Source organism: Oncorhynchus gorbuscha, linkage group LG25 (assembly GCF_021184085.1).
Source record: "Oncorhynchus gorbuscha isolate QuinsamMale2020 ecotype Even-year linkage group LG25, OgorEven_v1.0, whole genome shotgun sequence".
In the NCBI taxonomy this organism is placed as follows: Eukaryota; Metazoa; Chordata; class Actinopteri; order Salmoniformes; family Salmonidae; genus Oncorhynchus; species Oncorhynchus gorbuscha.
Window position 1 is genome coordinate 15,079,260 of NC_060197.1, and position 18,181 is coordinate 15,097,440.

The 18,181-nt window shown below is 43.5% G+C and overlaps 1 protein-coding gene across 3 annotated transcripts in view; it reads left to right on the forward strand.

Annotated features, from left to right (window-relative positions):
- Positions 1 to 3,069: 3,069 nt before the first annotated feature.
- Positions 3,070 to 18,181, forward strand: part of LOC124013544 (non-muscle caldesmon-like) — a 58,639-nt gene continuing 43,527 nt past the window's right edge. For 2 of the 3 annotated variants that reach the window (XM_046327862.1, XM_046327864.1), the window contains exon 1: positions 3,078 to 3,429. The gene's annotated coding sequence lies outside the window, so the exon portion shown is untranslated. Of the gene's footprint in view, positions 3,430 to 18,181 lie in introns of all 3 variants that reach the window. The other variant, XM_046327870.1, reaches the window with a different exon arrangement.

Genomic DNA, 18,181 nt, shown 5'->3' on the forward strand with positions numbered 1-18,181 from the left:
TATCTTGCATTACTCATGTCATATGTATATACTGCATTTTATACCATCTATTGCATCTTGCCTATCTCACTCGGTCATTGCTCATCCATATATTTATATGTATATATTCTTATTCCATTCCTTTACTTAGATTGTGTGTATTAGGTAGTTGTTGTGGAATTGTTAGATTACTTGCTGCACTGTCGGAACTAGAAGCACAAGAATTTCGCTACACTTGCAATAACATCTGCTAACCATGTGTATGTGACCAATAACATTTTATTTGATTTTAAGTGTTCTGCTGGTTTATTTAGTAGGTTATATTATTGTGAAGAGCATCACTGCCAGTTCAATGCTTTTGAAAAGTGAACATAAGTACAGTGCATTTGGAAAGTGATCAGACTACTTGTCTTCCTCCACATTTTGTGACAGTATGTTACAGCCTTATTCTAAAAAATATATATTTTCTAAAATCTTCAGCAACCAACACACAATATTTTTAGAAATGTTTGCACATTTATTAAAAATCAAAAACAGAAATAGCTTATTTACATAAGTATTCAGACCCTTTGCTATGTAACTCGGCTCAGGTGCATCCTGTTTCGATTGATCATCCTTGAGATGTTTCCACAACTTGAGTGTAATCCACCTGTGGTATTGTCACGTTCTGACCTTAGTCCCTTTGTTTTGTCTTTATTTTAGTATGGTCAGGGCGTGAGTTGGGGTGGGCAGTCTATGTTTGTTTTTCTATGTTGGTTTCGGTGTTCGGCCTAGTATGGTTCTCAATCAGAGGCAGGTGTCATTAGTTGTCTCTGATTGAGAATCGTACTTAGGTAGCCTTTTTCCACCTGTGTTTCGTGGGTGTTTCTTTTCTGTTCTGTGTTTTGTTGCACCGTTCAGGACTGTTCGTTTGTCGTGTATTGTTTTGGTTTCAGTATTCATTCTTTATTAAATTACAATGAATACTTACCACGCTGCACCTTGGTCCTCTCTTTCTCCCGACGACAACCGTTACAGGTATATTAAATTGATTGGACATGATTTGGAAAGGAACCTGTCTATATAAGGTCCCACTGTTGACAATGCATGTCAGAGCAAAAACCAAGCCATGAGGTCGAAGGAATTGTCCATAGAGCTCCGAGACAGAATTGTATTGAGGCACAGATCTGGGGATGGGTACTAAAACATTTATGCAGATTTGAAGGTCCTCAAGAACACAGTGGCATCCATCATTCTTAAATAGAAGTTTGGAACCACCAAGATTCTTCCTAGAGCTGGCCGCCCTGCCAAACTGAGCAGTTGGGGAGAAGGGCCTTGTTCAGGGGTGTTACCAAGAATCCAATGGTCACTGTGACAGCGCTCCAAAGGTCCTTTGTAGAGATGAAAGAACCTTCCATAAGGACAACCATCTTTGCAGCACTCCAGATCAATGCCACTCCTCAGTTAAAAGCACATGACAGCCCAATTTGAGTTTGCCAAAAGGCACCTTAAGACTCTCAGACCTTGAGAAACAAGATCCTCTGGTCTGATGAAATCAAGATTGAACTCTTTGGCCTGAATGCCAAGCGTCATGTCTGGAGGAAACCTGGCATCATCACTACGGTGGCAGCATCATGCATTAATGCAAATGAATTACTTAAAAATCATACACTGTGATTTTCTGGATTTTTGTTTTAGATTCCGTCTCTCACAGTTGAAGTGTACCTATGATAAAAAAAATACAGACCTCTACATGCTTTGTAAGTAGGAAAACCTGCAAAATCGGCAGTGTATCAAATACTTGTTCTCCCCACTGTATATATATACATTTGCAAACATTTCTAAAAAACTGTTTTTGCTTTGTCATTATGGGGTATTGTGTGTAGCTATATGGGGGGACAATTGAATCATTTTCTGCTGTAATGTAACAAAATGTGGAAAAAGTCAAGGGGTCTGAATGCACTGTACACGTGACGGATGGGAACAATAATTGTCAGGGATTTCCTCCTCTTCTTCCGAAGAGGTGAGGCGAAAAGGATCAGAGGACCAATATGCGGCGTGGTAAGTGTCCATGGTTCCGTTAATACGTAAATGTACACTACAAAACAATACATGTGCAAACACAGAGACAGGAACAATCACCCACAAATACACAGTGAAACCCAGGCTACCTAAGCATGATTCTCAATCAGAGACAACTAATGACACCTGCCTCTGATTGAGAACCATACTAGGCCGAAACATAGAAATACCCCAAAACATAGAAAAACAAACATAGACTGCCCACCCAACTCATTTACATTACATTACATTTAAGTCATTTAGCAGACGCTCTTATCCAGAGCGACTTACAAACTCACGCCCTGACCATACTAAATAATGACAAAACAAAGGAAATAAAGGTCAGAACGTGACAATAATGAACATTATGTTATGTACATTATGTTGCGATCTTCAGTTGGCACCTCTCTCCTATAATAAGGCTTGGAAAAGTAGTATTGTGCTTACCCTGAGAACATCTGGATATAAAGTATTTTCAATGTCCAGAAAATATGTATTTTCACCTTTCATTTATCACCTAAAATGCACCTGATTTCAATATACGGAAAATGCTTATTTTCTTCTTTAATTCAAGCACCTAAATTGCACCTAATGTCAACATCTGGAAAATATGCTTTTCAACTTCATTTTGCTAAAAATTTGTTGACAAAAAAAGGTCACAATGGACCAGAATTCTAAGAATGACATCTCAACCAAATTCATCACACAAAAAATGTAGGCTATTACATAACTGAATGAGTAAAAACGGTGTCTAAAGAACTTTAAAGGTGCCCTTCAATACACGAATGTGTAAAAAGTCTCACTTTATTACCTGGTTAATCCCAACATGTATCAAAAGAATGGGGGATATTTTGAGTCCTTTCTAAATAGTTTTTAAGCTAGTCTCTAAGTGTTTGTTTGAGCAAACAGACCCTTTTTCGCCAAGATTAACATTTCATATGATCTTTCCTGACAGAGGATTTTCTTTCAGAGGCCCCTTGAAGGATAACCAAAAAAGGACATTCTGCAAGTGAGTTTTGGCTGCTTCGATTTTTTTGTGGTATTACTTTCAATGTCGGCATTTATTTCTTCATTTTTTTAACGAAATGATGGACTGAGTTTTTGACTTTTGACATCGTGTTTTTTTTTCACTGACAAGTTTGGCCAGAATGAATTTTTAAATACATAGGCTTGGTATCTCTTGGACCAGACTACGGACAATGCATAGGGCTCTCCAGCGGTAAACATTATAAGAGATGTGTGCGATTATGTTTTGAAGGGAGGGGCTTACGCTTTGTAGTAGCCTATTATTGAATACTGTGGAGCAGACCGATCCGAAGGCAGATTCTATCTCTTTACATTGACTGGCCTGCATCGTGGTTGTTTGCTACCCAGGTGAATCAACAATAGTTTACTTTGTGAACTCAATAGGTAAGTTTTGCGCCTCAGAAATAGTTTGTGTTGTTTATCCAACTTGGTGAAATTTGTGTAGCGCGCACGAACGTAGTGCCTATGTTTACAACTTGTGCAATGCTCTTTTGGGGCTACGCAATGCTGCAATTTATTATGTCATTTTAAATTATTGATTTTTACAGCAAACTGCACACCAGCAGATTCCTAATAACTTTTTCAAAAACTAAATTTAAACTATAAAGAATGAAAGAGTTCATGTAGATTATTTGTGCATGGCAATGAAATGTGGTTGTTATCGAGTATAATATGTTTCATTATATGGCAAATCACTTTACAAAACCTATTACCGATCTGGATGTGAATTCTGGAATGTCCCCTCAGTCCCTACACGCCCCATGCCATAGATTCTTATCAGACAAATATGAGGAGGCAGTCTCCAAACTCATGGAGAGGGATGGGAGCCAGATCTCTCTCCATTATAATAGACAATACATAGGCTGCATATGAATTGACAATTTCAGGTAATGTGGCATGTGATGATTTAATTATGCTTTTGATTGGTATTTGCCAGTGGGCTAACTTTAGGATGAATTACACCTATATAAATAATGACATTATGAATGCATTAGTTTTAACTGAATAATACCTCAATGAGAAACAAACAAAACAACATCCTCCTTTACACAAAATAAAGAATTTTCCACTTAAAAGCACTTTCCTTTCATTTTCTGTCTACCCAAAATATATCCCAAAATATTTGTGGGGAGCCTTTGCCAGCACTGGACAGTCTCAGCAAACTATGGCCTTTGCGCTGTGGTGTGGGATTTTACTGTCTCTTGTAGACGAATACTAGCTGTCTTCAATTGCCTGAGCCAAGGGATGTCATGAAAGCATAGGATCCATCAGGTCAGGTCTTCTCCACTGGGGGTCTAAATGACAGCCTTGGCCCTCATCAGCGGTAGGCTTAACCATCTGCACTGGGTTGGCTAGAATCCTTATCCCTGTGTAGATCTAGCTGATGCTACACAGCACCAGTTGAGCCCAGTTAAACCATGATTAATCTGAGTAATCAACTTGATATCTAAGTTTATCAAAGCAGCAGGAAACGCTGATGTTATAACTGGCTATAGAAGGCCACTCACTGATTCAACACTGTCCAAACAGTGTGTGGTATTCAAAGAACCTTCTCTCTCTCTCTCTCTCTCTCTCTCTCTCTCTCTCTCTCTCTCTCTCTCTCTCTCTCTCTCTCTCTCTCTCTCATCTGACCCCATCGTGGTACGGAAAACCATTGCAGTGAGATGCAATAACTCCAAATGAATCCATCCAAATAGTTTGAAGGAATCATGTCCTGTGCAATACCACCATCACTTGGGCCAACCACCTCTTTTTCTTTATTTTTTTTTAACGTAGTTTATCTCAGCCTTCCGTTTGATCTCAGGTTGATTACAAAGCAGTTGCTGTGAAGTGAGTGAATGGTAGAAAAGGGGGGTTCGGGGGCTATGGGGCTGTAGAATTCTCCAAGCTAGACAGCACAGTAATTGTCCATGAAGCTGTATCTGATAACACTGCGGTGTTTGGAAAATATGAGGGGAATGCCTTATAAGGAACAGCTTGAACCTGCTGACAGACGATTGGAAAAGCCTTTGGAATGCATAACAGCCAGGCTTAGTTTTTTCGTCTCTTTCTGACTCTTTTCTTTAGCGTATAAAGTGCCTGGGTAATGCGCTGTGCTGTGCGGAGAGAGAGAGAGAGAGAGAGAGAGAGAGAGAGAGAGAGAGAGAGAGAGAGAGAGAGAGAGAGAGAGAGAGAGAGAGAGAGAGGGAAGGGGGGTCTGAAGGTAATTCTGCACAGTGATAACAAGGGTTTGGCATGGGCTAGGGCCCGGGCAGGATGTAGGGAACACTGCCCTGGGTTTCCGGAGCCTGGTTTGCCCTGTGTAGTACAGGCTGTCGTTACTCTGCTCTCTCTGCCCTTCATTTACAGACTGTTTCAGGATCAGTTCTTCCATAACCTTAATCATTACTCAAAAAGACGTAAAGGGAGGAGAATACACCCTCAAGGACCAGAGAAGGAAGTTTAGGCCTAGTTGGCCAAAGGTTGGAACTTTGGGATGGGACTTGGACATAGACTTGAGGCTTCACCCTGGAGTGTGCGATAGATTGTGGCCAAGGGCAGGGCTTAAATGCAGCCTTTAGATTCACAAACAATGTAGTAGATCCCCTTAACTGTACTAGATAACTTTTCATTGCTCTCTGACTGACCTGAGCTACTTGTGTTCAAGGTCCCTGCAGGTGTGAAAACACACATTCTACTCTGGAATCAATACCACTGTCTTCAGGGTTGAGAAGCTGATGAAGTTATTGAGGACGATGTGAATCCAGGCCCTCTCTCTTTCAAGGAGTGCCTGGAGACACTGTGGTTATGAGAAAAGGCTATTTGTTAGACACAGTTAGTACTTGAGAGAAGGCTAGTTGAATCATAATGTCTTTTAAAGGTGGCGTCCTTTTAGGATTCATGAGAAATATCTCAGTTTTTTCCCCCCTGTGTGTCTCTCTGTTTACAAAGGCAGCACAATTTTGACCAATCACATCAAATCTTTTCATATCAGATATTTTTCAGAGCTGATCTGATTGGCCAAAAGACCAATTAGAGAAAAAAAGATCAGAATTGGGCTGCCTGTGTAAATGCAGACCCAGAGTTCTGCAGTGCCTCTGTGATGCGAGGCAGAGCTTTAATCCACTGCAGTATTCAGTTCCAGAAGTTCTTAATATCTCTGCTGCAGCCTGCAAGCCTACAGTTACTATTACCGCCACTGAGAGAGGCTGCCAACTAAACTGAAGTATGAAAAAGAGAACTCGCATCGGAAATTGTGTAACACAAACTATTCGTTTGTTCGTTTTTGCTATTACCATTGTAATATATTCCATTTATGTTTGTCAAATGTTCTGCAAGGAGTTCAAAATGATTACACGTTGACATGTAAATCCAATCATACACAGGCTTCTTAGAGTTCGCCAGAGCCTATTTTCTGCTTTTTCTTATTATGGACAACTTAAAGTATGTCAAGCATGCTTTGCCTAGTTTAGTTTATTGCCACTTGGGTTGATTTTATGCAGATTTTCCGCCTCAAGATATATTTGTGGGATCGAGGAGCCATCTTTATATGCTGTCAGTTACACGACAAAGATGTCTCGTCTTCATTTTTGATCGAAAGAGTCGGCATCGTCAATGTCTCCAAGGGAGAAATCGAATTAGAGCACAAAGCTCAAATTTGTGTCCTCTCGACAACTGTTCTCGTGGAGCGTTCAGTTCATTTGAAGTGGAGGATGATTGACATGGAACTAAACCTCAAGTGATTCTGCCCTGGACTCTGGCCACAGCATAGTCACTGTTATTCATTTTCAGCTTTGATAGCATGTAATTTGAATGCACCCTATCCTGAACCACACAGTAAGTTGGATAATATGGTAAAGTTGGAGCACATTTGGAAAATTTGAGGGGAAAAAAAGGAATCTGCTTAACTCTTAACTGGTGACAATTAAAATAAATGGGTCAAATGCGGCATTCCTAATTTGTGAAGTAAGAGTGGCCAGCTGAAACTGAAACTCTAGATTTAGTTTATTTAGGACCCAGCAAATATGCAATAAGTGGCTTACAGATGTTTTGTTAGTAATATATAAATCAAAAATTCCTCTCTCCTTTTTAATCTTTCCTCTCATGGCATGAAATCCTCTCTGTAATTCAACTTTATATTCTGTTTGTTGTTCTTCATTACCCAGCCAGGTTGCAATGGAAAGGTTCTGCATTGCTTTAGAACCCGTGCCAAACCAGTCTCGTATGTCTCCTCAGTCCTTGGTATGGAGAGTCTGGCAGTAGTAGAACTCTTCTGGGGAACGAAGAGTCTGGATTTCTCCCTGGTGACGAAGAAGAACGCTGACACTCGTTCTTTTTGCCGTGGCTCAGATTAGAAGGCCTTTTAGATCAAACCTCTCCCACATTTCTTCGACTTTGAAGTGCTATCATTCAAGGCCAGATTCCCTAATTGGTAGCATGGCAGACTGTGTTGATAATTGGCACATTTACCCATCGAATGCCAGTTGGCAGGCAGCGAGGCCTCCAGAACTCCACCAGCTGTATAAGGATATTTTCACATCCAACTCACAACACAACAAACTCTCTTTTTAGAAGATGGGCGATGGTACAGGATCCCTTGGCTTACTCAACCCAGGTCTTATAAGGTAAAAGTACATTTTTCACCCCAAGGTATAAACCTCAAGGCTGGGGGAGCGTGAGTTCATTTCACTACCCCGATTCTCATACACTACTACTACTTATGTCATCCTCTAAAGATGTGTTATGTTCAGCTCCCAAAACGGCGACGGGGCTGAAAGTGTGTTACATTGTTGAGCAGGCCTTTTGCCCCTGGGCTTCTTTCCTCATCTGATAAAACAAGCACAGGAAATGTCTCTGCGAGCTGATTTGCTCTGTGTTTTCGTCTTCCCATAGGGACCACAGACATGCCTAGTGCTTCGACAAGTCCACCGGCACTAAGTTTCTTCACGCCCCCCCCCCCTCCCCCTCCCCCCCTTTACAGCCTGCTAACATTCCATTTCTCTCCCTCTCCTCCCTCCTCCTCTCTCTCCTCAGCCACCAAAACTAAACAAACATAGCTGATCAAGGCTTTCATCACCTTTTTTTTTAAATCCCATATTGTAGGTTCCTGTGGGAATTAAAGGTCATATAGGTAATATAGTGAGGTAAATCCCAACAGTGTGTGTGAAAGATGCTATTGAGTGGAGGACCAGTGAGGTCATGTGTTTGGAGATGGAGAGAGAGTCTGAATAGCGACACAGGTATGAGGGAACAGGTGTGTGTGTGTGTGCACTTTTAAAAAAACACCCTCAAATCTAGTTGTTTCAACTAATTATTATTAAATAACTGGTTCCACAGCATTTTCTTTTTGTTTACTCAACTTTTCGGGTCAAAGTGTTCCCTGAACTTAACATTTTTAGTTGGCCCAACATTAGAAAATGTTGAACTTAAAATGAAGTCTTTGCTCAATTTGTCTCATATACTCTTTCAACCAGATTGACACATGATTGCGTTATGCACGTTCATTTATACAGTAATTAGTATTCAACATGTCCTCACCTGGGACACAGGCACACACACACACACACACCTGTTCCCTCATACCCGTGCCGTTATTCATAGATTCTCTCTCCATCTCCAAACACATGACCTCACTGGTTAAGGTTTGGCACGGGGTAGGCCGTCATTGTAAATAAGAATTTGACTGACTTGCCTAGTTAAATAAAAAATGTGAACTCACAATCTCTTGGTTCATGGCAGTACGAGCTTCCTGCTATGCCACCAGGTCTGTGTTAATTATCAGTTAATCTGACTATTCTCTCATTATTGATTTGACTGACGTATTTAAGCAATGTTTGGTTTTTCTGTAAGGTTGTTGTTGGGCCATATTACTTTGTTTTAATGTTATTCCTTAATCACTATGATAAATGAAATGGTTTTTCTTGAGTCTACTTTTAACAGATCTGAGGTTTACTTTTAAGTCCAATGTGTAGCAATACAGGTGATATCAGTTATTGACACAGACATGGTGGCGTAGCTGGAAGATTAGAACGCTGTGAACTGAGTAGTTGTGTGTTCAAATCCCAGGTGAGGAAATTTTGAATATTAATTACTGTATAAATGATCATGAACATCATCAATGTGTGTCAGAAATGTTGTGTGTGTGTGTGTGTGTGTGTGTGTGTGTGTGTGTGTGTGTGTGTGTGTGTGTGTGTGTGTGTGTGTGTGTGTGTGTGTGTGTGTGTGTGTGTGTGTGTGTGTGTGTGTGTGTGTGTAACTAGTTCCACAGCCCAAAAAATAATTCCTAGTTGAATGAACATTTTAGCAAACGCATAATTTTATGTTTTGGAACCAGCTACTTACTAATAATTAGTTTGTACGTGCGTGTGTGGAACTGTATGGATGGTGGAGGTGGTGAGAGCAAAGGGGAGTGTGGTGGTTTCATGGTGAATGCTGGCTCTCATGGGACAGAGCAGATGGAGGAATCAGGCTCTTAGGTAACACGGGGATTTTACCATTCATATACAGCAATTGGATTTACCTCCGGCTCACACACGCAAAGTGGTACTTTTTCTTAAGTTGAGAAACTGGAGGATTTGCATCGAGTTCTCCGATTGACATCAATGGATGATTTGTGTGTCTGTGAAACCTCGAGTTATGCAGGCGTAGGGTTCTGGAGACAGGATTCTGCACTTTATTGCTGACTCTCCGTACAGTGAGTGCACACGAGAGATGAGGATGTTACTCATCTGTGTGTCACACACACGTCTCGGCTCTGACTGGTATGGCACAGGGTGCTGATGTGCTGCGCTAGTTGTAACACTACTGTACTTTGAGTAACACTTTATTGGGAGATCCTCTTAAGTCAGGATGTACTTTACCCTTTGAAACGAACTGATGTAACAAACCTTGTCGCTTCATTATGTTGATTGTGCTGCTTCAGTTCAAAAGACGTTGACTTTGGAACTACGGTATCAATACAGTTCGCCTGAGTTGGATCCTTCCGACCCGTCTGGATCAGGGACAACGCTCCCTTGCACAGCACAGCAGCAATCCGAAGCGATGACGGCTGCCATTTTTCTTCTTGTTGGAGCCAAATGTTATGTTTTAAAGGTGCAGACCTTCAAATTGTCTCCAGTAATGTTATCCACCTGAATTAGCCAGCCCGGTCTGGGGTCTGTGTTCTGGCTGGTATTAGGAGCAGTAGTAATTGTTTAAGAGTGCATTTATTGAGTGTACTCTCTCCCTTGTAATCAGAAGCATATTCCGGCATTGACATATAAGCCTCTGAGGGTTGCTCAGGAATGTATTACAAGCAACGAGAGGAGCGGCGCAGCGAGCAGATCTGCCATTTCTTTTCCACTCCACATGTCATTGCTTCCATACAGAGGAAGGCAATGAAATCTGATTAAAGCTGGAGATCAAATCATCAAATGGCTGACATGGAGGATCCATCCCCAATATAGCAGTTAGTGTGTGTGTGTGTGTGTGTGTGTGTGTGTGTGTGTGTGTGTGTGTGTGTGTGTGTGTGTGTGTGTGTGTGTGTGTGTGTGTGTGTGTGTGTGTGTGCGTGTGCGTGCATTAGTGTGTGTTGTGTTTCTCTCTCTCTCTTTCTCCTGGCATCTAATAATGCCAAAGACTTCTCCCCCACTTCAGAGAAAGGGGAATGTAAGTATCCCCCTCATCCACATACAGTACTGTGCGAGACCCGAGCCCAGCTTGAATTTGTTAGTTTGGAATCATTTCAGTATCGGGTAATTCATAAATTCACTTCACTGTTGGGTAACATGGAGCTGGCAGGTGGACTGCCTCAGTCCTAAATGGTACCCTATTCCCTTAATAGTACACTACTTTGGACCAGGGCCCCATAGGGCTCTGGTCAAAAGTAGCACACTATAGAGGAAATGGGGTGCCACTTGGGACGTAGCCACTGCCTTTTGAAAGGGGTTTAATCAGAGCTCCTCTGCAGGCAGAGAGGCTGGCAAACGAGAATTTCTTACCTCATAAGAGACCTGCTCAAGGTGATTGGGAGAAACCATCAGTCATGTTATTGTTAAACAGCCCAGGTCTAGGGCAATGGTTCTGGTGCTAAGGTGCTAGCCAAAACTCTGCTAAGAAGGGACAGATTCAGATTCATGCTGGGTTTCAACTCTCCTGCGTACACTTGTAGGAAGATAGCTGATTCATTGATTCAAGTATAGTGAAATAAACCCTTCTACCTAACAGGCCGGCCATCTTGAGTTAAAGATAAATTGATGAGTAGGCCTAATTATTTAATGGAACAAGACCCAATCTGTAGCATCAGTAGTCTGACAGACCGAGAAACCCGGCTAACAAATTGAAATGCAAAAAGCAGTGGCAGTCAGTCAATTCCACACATGCCAAGATGAGGACACTATGTCAACAAAACAACAACTCTTAACAAGCAACTCGCTAACAAGTGTGATGCTAGGCTACCCAAAGACAATGGAGCAAATCTGCTAGGCCTTGCTGCTTATTTACGCAATGCACGGTTAGACTGAAGTGAGCACGCTCATTAATGGAGCGTGAGCACTTCTTAATTATTTTTATTTTTTTAATTACTTTTTAATTATTTTTATTTTTTTAACCTTTATTTAACTAGGCAAGTCAGTTAATTTTCAATGACGGCCTAGGAACAGTGGGTTAACTGCCTGTTCAGGGGCAGAACGACAGATTTGTACCTTGTCAGCTCGGGGGTTTGAACTTGCAACCTTCCGGTTGCTAGTCCAACACTCTAACCACTAGGCTACCCTGCCGCCCCAATGGCTCTCCTCTCATCAGATAAATGCAGACAGGTCTTCATGAGGAGGAGCATTCTGCTAGCTAGCTAAGACAAGACAAGGCTAACTCTGTCTGAGTGAGATGGGTTGAATAGATTGAACACATGCGATTGGGTGGGGTGGAGGTTTCGGGAGAGGAGTGTGGTGGAGGGGATGGAAGAGGGAAGGGGTGTGGGTGTATGACTTTGGGTGAGATGACAGTTGATTAAAGGGTTGGTTTGGTGGATGGGTGTGGGGTAGTTGTAGGGTAGAGGGTTTGGATGAGGAGGGTAGAAGGGGGTGTGGTTGATGGGGTTGGAGATTTGGGATGGATAGGGTTAGGTACTAGGGGTGAGGGTTAGAAGAGAGAGGGGTGTTGGGGGTGACAAGCTGGCAGGCCTCATTAAGCCCTGCTTTAATGAACCCAGCAGCTGAGTAACAAAACACAGGGAACAATGATGGCTTGTTAGGGGGAGGCCTGTGTCTATGTCTGCCCCGGGTTGGCAGATTCTCTAGGACAGAGGAGAGGATGTCTGACTGGTTTGGGCTCTGAAACTCTGTGCCACCCGTTTACTATGACAGACATCTGGGGGACCACCTTGGATAATAAGCAGCCATTAGTTCAGGTTAAAGTTAATGACCAGTAATAGTACACCACCCCTGCCTGGCCCAGGGTTTGAGCCCATCCGAAATTAAATACCAGTCACTCAGGTTCAATACATAAACAGAGGGAAGTGTGTGTGTGTGTGTGTGTGTGTGTGTGTGTGTGTGTGTGTGTGTGTGTGTGTGTGTGTGTGTGTGTGTGTGTGTGTGTGTGTGTGTGTGTGTGTGTGTGTGTGTGTGTGTGTGTGTGTGTGTGTGTGTGTGTGTGTGTGTGTGTGTGTGTGTGGCTCAGGTGGATGGGTATCGTGTGAAAATGAGATGGTTTTCCTTCTGAGCAGATTACTAGCAGAAAATAAACCGGGGGGGTCAGATTTGTTCCCATTATACTTAAGTTTACAGAGTAATCTCATTTCCAGTTTTGCCATTAGCTAAAACTGAACGAACCCCTATAAAGCGAACCTGAGCACTCTCCTGAACCGACTACTTCATTATTTACAATTTCATGGTTGTCTGAGATGTGTTATTCTAATAGATTTAGGAATTAGATGGTTTAAATAACATGCATTAACTTATAAAGCTGAATTTGATCCTTTGTTTGGCAGTAAATGTCACCTCATGTTGAAGAGAGGAGTAGTCTTCTTACCTAGAGTTGTATCAGTGACGTAGCGTTAGTAGGCACGTAAAAAATACTTTATAGTCTGAAATTGTGCACTCACGAGAACTAACCATGAGGCTTCCAAGACTGGACAAGACAGAGAGAGATAAAAAAAAGAGTAGTGGGAGAGAGCGAGAGAAACAGATAGACGGGCAGATGGAGAAAGAAAGATAGAAGGGAGAGCGAGAGACTGAGATAGTAAGAGAAAGAGTGAAGGAGGAAGAGAAAGAGACGGGGTGAGTGCTTTGTTATGTCTCCTAGAGCTCTAGTGTTTCCTGGAATGCCTGGCAGCAGAGTCAGAAGTCAGAGCCACGGGGAGAAGAAGAGAAGGGAACGGCCTTCTGTCCTGACAGACAAGCACCGCTGAGTTGACATAATTTAACACACTGCCAACGCTCAAGATGTTTCACTGACAAAAATGGCTATGCTACTGAGATCTATTGAGATTTTGTTTTGTTTGCGTGTGGAGGTTGCGTGTGGACGGGGCCCATTGACAAATAGGACTAGGAGAAGATATATATACCTGTGCTTTATGGAGATCAATGGCTTCTGGCCCACACTAGCGCCTCGGGGGGGCACACAGAGCTGCAACCCCTCCCAGACAGACCGCTGGCCCTCTGCGACGCTAATAATAGCATCCAGCAGAAATATGCACAGAAACGAGATCACCTATAGTGTAGCCTAGCTTCCTGGATAGGAGAACACTGAGGCACAAGAAGGGTTGTCTCCTCTCTCCACTCAGACAGGAATGTTTGGTCTTGAGGAGCTGAACCTCACCACTATCGATTCCAATGATATCACACTCTCCTTACGCTGAGCTAGCTGCAGGCTCAGAGTCTGAAGAAGAGCAATATTTACACTAGAGGCAAACACACTGTATAGGCGTTCATATTTATTTCACACAGACAGATCTGGACATTGCGTCGTAGCAAGGCATCTCTAGAACACCAAGAGGGTTGGAATAGGAGACTCCTGGTTTCTGTCTAAGATGGCGGTGTTGTTGATATGGCTCTTCAAAATGAAGTGGATGGTTTAGAAGGGCCCAGTTCCCTCACGGATATCTCACCAAGGGATTTGGTTGTGGTGGTGGGAAGTAGACTTGACTAGAGGACAGCTTCGTTACATCCATCACATCACAGTTAAGACCATGGTTTTAGCAGTGCAATGACAACCTCAACAGATAGGAGTTTACGGAAGAGAGGAGCTTGACTGATAAATTAGCCCTTGTCTCTGGTCACAGTTTCCACTCCCATTCCCATTCATCAGTCTGCACTGCTACTGAACACATCTCTTTGTGTTACACCTTGCCTTTAGCCCCAATGTAGTGACCCCCCCCCCCCCCCCATACAGATGTGCTCAGGCCTGCTGAGTGACGCTTGGATACAAAGAGCAACAGACCTCGTCCTCTGTCTCTTCCTCGTATTTCAAAAACAAAAACCGCTCCGGCAGCCATCACAGCTAAAAGCTCCAAACTCCGTCACAACGAGCTCCATTATAATCAGTTATCCCGACAGTTATTTTTTTTTAACGTATTTGTTCACTAAACAAACCAAAATGTTTTCCCAAGGGGTCTCGAAGTAGCCTAAATGCTGGACCTCTCCACCTTTCCCATCCACTCAGAGTAATAGCCCTCGGTGAGGTCATCGTGCTCGAGCTAGAATCTTAATCTTCTCTCTCTCTATCTCCCACCCCTCTCTCACTCTCTCTCTCTCCCCTATCTTTCTCCTATCTCTTCCCAGGAATGCAACAGGCCCCTTATTTTGAAAGATCTCTTGTCACATAATACCCTTGAATATCCTTGCGCAACGCTTCAGGAAGCACATTCCGCAGCCTGATTTGCAGATTTGCGCGTGGCTAAACGATCGGATTGATGAACATGTATGCTCTGAGGTAAAAACGTGTAATTTTGAGGCAGTAATCATGGTACCAATTTTCTGTGGGGCAACACGGCCCCCTGGGTAGACACAGACAGAAAAAAAGGCGATACACAAACATCTGTCAGTGCCTGTGTCATGTTCTGAGCAGGCCTCACAAGCGTCTCCTGGTGTGTAAAGCGGTTGCGCCATGGCTTCTTTGCGGCTCGTGCTGCTTGTATGTTTCCATGTAAGGCATGACAGGAAGGCATTTCTCCAACTGTGATACAGACCAGGCACATAAATCAGTCAGATGTTTTCATTCATTTTTTTTCCCAGTAATTTTTTTTCTCTCGAAAGTATAGCCACATTTTCTTCCTCCTGGCAATCGAAGGGTCTCTCAATCTCCGCAAAACATAATTACGTTTTTTTATGGGGGAAACTTGTCAGAAATGTTTTGGTGTACGATACTTGTTTTTTTTTTCTCCTTTATTAGACACATCAGGAACTTCTCAGGGCTTTATGAGAAATACATTTGTATGTTCCAGAACATGTGTTCCAGGTGCCGTGACAGATACGGTGTCTGTCTGAGTCCGTTCCCCACTGCTCTGGGTCATAATAATTATGTGGAGAAAATTGGGCAGCTCAGCCCAGATCCCCTGGGACCCTTAAAGAGGCGGTGTTTTAAATATCTTGTTCTTGTCAAATCAAGAGGGGATTACAGCAGGAACACTGGTCTGTAGGCCTGGTGGCTGAGTGCCTGTCCTGTCTAGCTATATGATTCACTATATGATTCACTATGTATGTACCATATGGGAGATGGAATGTGAATAGGGGCCCAAACTATAATAAGCTGCTTACCAGGGGACATTCTAGCCTCTATGGTCCCATGCTGTATACTGTAGACAACTCTTGTGACATTGTCATGCTATACATGTACTGTATAGGCCTGCGGTTCCCCAAACTTTTCTGAGTCGAGATCACTTTCTGAGTCATAATGAAGACCGAGATCTACGGCTCAGAATTCTTTTAAAACCTTGACTTAAAAAAAACATAGGCCTATGCAACATTCAAAAAAGTTCTGTAGCAATGATGTCTGTAGTAGGCTATAGGCCCAATACATTATCGGTGCATATTGGCTAGGCTTGAATTGCCCTGCCATTGTTGTTCTTCTCAGACAATTTTCAAAGTATATTTCAAAACTCGAGGTATATGATCTTACATTTACATTTACATTTAAGTCATTTAGCAGACGCTCTTATCCAGAGCGACTTACAAATTGGTGCATTCACCTTATGACATCCAGTGGGACAGTCACTTAACAATAGTGCATCTAAAACTTAGGGGGGGTGGGGTGAGAGGGATTACTTATCCTATCCTAGGTATTCCTTAAAGAGGTGGGGTTTCAGGTGTCTCCGGAAGGTGGTGATTGACTCCGCTGTCCTGGCGTGGTGAGGGAGTTTGTTCCACCATTGGGGGGCCAGGGCAGCGAACAGTTTTGACTGGGCTGAGCGGGAGCTGTACTTCCTCAGTAGTAGGGAGGCGAGCAGGCCAGAGGTGGATGAACGCAGTGCCCTTGTTTGGGTGTAGGGCCTGATCAGAGCCTGGAGGTACTGAGGTGCCGTTCCCTCACAGCTCCGTAGGCAAGCACCATGGTCTTGTAGCGGATGCGAGCTTCAACTGGAAGCCAGTGGAGAGAACGGAGGAGCGGGGTGACGTGAGAGAACTTGGGAAGGTTGAACACCAGACGGGCTGCGGCGTTCTGGATGAGTTGAAGGGGTTTAATGGCACAGGCAGGGAGCCCAGCCAACAGCGAGTTGCAGTAATCCAGACGGGAGATGACAAGTGCCTGGATTAGGACCTGCGCCGCTTCCTGTGTGAGGCAGGGTCGTACTCTGCGGATGTTGTAGAGCATGAACCTACAGGAACGGGCCACCGCCTTGATATTGGTTGAGAACGACAGGGTGTTGTCCAGGATCACGCCAAGGTTCTTGGCGCTCTGGGAGGAGGACACAATGGAGTTGTCAACCGTGATGGCGAGATCATGGAACGGGCAGTCCTTCCCCGGGAGGAAGAGCAGCTCCGTCTTGCCGAGGTTCAGCTTGAGGTGGTGATCCGTCATCCACACTGATATGTCTGCCAGACATGCAGAGATGCGATTCGCCACCTGGTCATCAGAAGGGGGAAAGGAGAAGATTAATTGTGTGTCATCTGCATAGCAATGATAAGAGAGACCATGTGAGGTTATGACAGAGCCAAGTGACTTGGTGTATAGCGAGAATAGGAGAGGGCCAAGAACAGAGCCCTGGGGGACACCAGTGGTGAGAGCGCGTGGTGAGGAGACAGATTCTCGCCACGCCACCTGGTAGGAGCAACCTGTCAGGTAGGACGCAATCCAAGCGTGGGCCGCGCCGGAGATGCCCAACTCGGAGAGGGTGGAGAGGAGGATCTGATGGTTCACAGTATCGAAGGCAGCCGATAGATCTAGAAGGATGAGAGCAGAGGAGAGAGAGTTAGCTTTAGCAGTGCGGAGCGCCTCCGTGATACAGAGGAGAGCAGTCTCAGTTGAATGACTAGTCTTGAAACCTGACTGATTTGGATCAAGAAGGTCATTCAGAGAGAGATAGCGGGAGAGCTATCTTTACTTGTATTACTTGTGAGGCACAGCTCAGTGGGTATAAATAATGTGCTTTCTTTATTTTACTGGACTGATTGTGCCTGGATTTGTTGGTCAGTCTCAGCGGAGGGAGAGCATCTCGCAGTCGGACCGTCCCTCAGCTCGCCTCAGCTCTCGTCCCTCAGCTCTCGTCCCTCAGCTAAGACTGACCCAAAAAGGGGCGACCGTGTTCCAGCTGGCGGCGAAACTCGAGTCACATTGCATTATTTCTGCCCCAACTCATGTTGTTACTCCTATGACCAGAGAAAGTGAAATATTCCTTGATTTTTTAAAAAGAGACAAGCTGCTAATAATAATAATAATAATAACAACAACGCAAGCCTATAGATAAACTTTGCTACTCATTCATTGAAGCTGCATTGCTGGTTGCAGCGCAAGTGGAGAAGCGCATTTTATGGCATATAGCAGTGTTTTAATAAAAAGTGTTGACAGTGCTGCTGAGTATGAACTTAAACATGAATTAACTCATAAAAAACGAAAGCTCTTTGCTGTATTCATTGACAGTCTCTCTCTAGTCATGGTTTTCGATGTTTTGAAATCACAGTATCAACTTACTTTGCTGTACACTCAAGGAAGCTGCAGACAGACACATGATCTGAGCAATCCGATT